At 56.2% G+C, this 1741-nt stretch overlaps 1 protein-coding gene across 2 annotated transcripts in view; it reads left to right on the forward strand.

Moving 5' to 3' along the window:
* The first annotated feature begins 1171 nt into the window (after nt 1–1171).
* The window catches only part of LOC119365538 (protein AE7-like), a 4039-nt gene continuing 3469 nt past the window's right edge, over nt 1172–1741 (forward strand). Inside the window, exon 1 of one of the 2 annotated variants that reach the window (XM_037631179.1) lies at nt 1172–1304. The gene's annotated coding sequence lies outside the window, so the exon portion shown is untranslated. Of the gene's footprint in view, nt 1305–1409; nt 1735–1741 lie in introns of those variants that run through there. The other variant, XM_037631178.1, reaches the window with a different exon arrangement.

Below are 1741 nucleotides of genomic sequence, written 5' to 3' on the forward strand. Positions count from 1 at the left end.
GGTTCAGGAACGAAGTGGAATGGAATGTCATGGTTCCATTCCAATGTAATGGGTTGGTTCCGTCCCTGTGTTTAGTAGAGTGCAGTTTGATGGAATGGAATGGTTCTAGTTCAGTGTTTGGTTGAAGAGATAAAATGAGATGAATTTGATACAGCTCACCTCTTGCATACCAGTTAAACTCTGATTTTCTTTTGGAAACTAAACTACTACCAGTACTCTACTAAGCAACAAACAAATTCACAACAAATACTGTCGGATTGGAGTGCTAAACAGAAAACATATATATCATCTAGTCTGAACAGAGGGAACTACAATATGTGATTGAGTTTGTCTAAGTCACAAAGAAATCCTCTTTACGAACAATCACGATGCATACATATAACATCAGCCAATTTTCACCAGTCGCCACTAATTGCGCACAACCAAAAAGCCACGATGTTGCTTGCCTTTGCTGATGCTTGCATCACGCCGCTCTTTCCGATCTGAGGGAAAAAACAGAAGGAGAGGCTCGAACTGGGCATGGAAGAGCAGATCTTCTGGTGAAGGGCGAAGCTTGCGGCTCATGGCCCGATCTGCGGCCGAGGAAGTGGTCCAGCAGCCAAGAACTCAAGGCGTAGGAGGAGGGGGCGACTGCCTGGTGCGCCGATGGTGGGTGCGGAGGCAGGGACAAGTACAAGCAGAGCAGGCACCGCCTGCTGCCGCTCGCCTTCTTCCAGCTCTGCCGCCTGCCGGTTCCCGCTGCCGCCGCTCACCTCCTGCCGCCGCCGCCTGCCTGTTCCTGTCGGATGAGAGAGAGAGAGAGAGGCGAGAGAGGGAGATAAGCGGGCCGCCGAGGGAGACGTGAGGGGTGAGCAAGAGCCGTTCCGCGTCGTTCCTCCGATTTGGAGGTATCGGCATGTTCCGGATATAGACCGAATATTCGCTCGGTGGGAACGATGTCGTTCTGGTTCCAGTTACATACCAAACGTAGGAACAGGGCCCAGGAACGGGTCCGATCCATGACATTCCAGCCCGTGACTCGAACCAAACACACCCTAAAGGAAGGTAGGAATTAGCGTTTCTCTTTCTTTTTTTAGCCTGCGTGCGTGCTTTTTCTCCCCTCTGTTTTTTTTTGTTTTTTGGCTGACAAGGCGGAATGGCCTATCCCGGGCCGGCCAGCCCGGTCCAACTAGTAGGACCGAAAGAGAAGTTGGACTTGAGCTACACACCACCATAGAACGAGCACAGAACGCCGACGCGAGTTAACATCGTCGAGCACAGAGCGCCGCCCGCCGCCCGCCGCCGTCGTTCGCTGGGTTTCTTCGGTGAGCTCCTTTCCTCTCCCTCGGCCGTCCCATTCGCTATGTTTAAGAGGGCCGTAACTGGGGACGTGCTCCGCTTCCCCTGTTTGTGGGATTTCGTTGAGCACGAAGCTGGCTGGCACGATCCCTTCCAATCAGTCGTCCGCGTCACCAATTCCTACCTAGAGCTCGCACCTCTCAGCCTCGCACCGCCGCACGCTCGTGCGGCCCCAGCCAACGAAGCAGCCAGCGCTCCCAGCCCCCGCTCCCGCACAAAGCTAGGGTTACTGCCGCCGCCGCCCGCCCCCCCCGGCGCGCCCTCCGCCCCTCCACGCTTCCCCTAGCTCCGCCCGTCCCGCCGTCCAGTACCTCCGCCCCTCCCGTCCCCTACCTCTGGCCCTCCAGCCTTCCCGCCCGTCCGGCCCTCTCTCCTGCACCGCCGACCAGAGGAGAGGTAGCTC

Source organism: Triticum dicoccoides, chromosome 2B (genome assembly GCF_002162155.2).
Source record: "Triticum dicoccoides isolate Atlit2015 ecotype Zavitan chromosome 2B, WEW_v2.0, whole genome shotgun sequence".
NCBI classification, from domain to species: Eukaryota; Viridiplantae; Streptophyta; class Magnoliopsida; order Poales; family Poaceae; genus Triticum; species Triticum dicoccoides.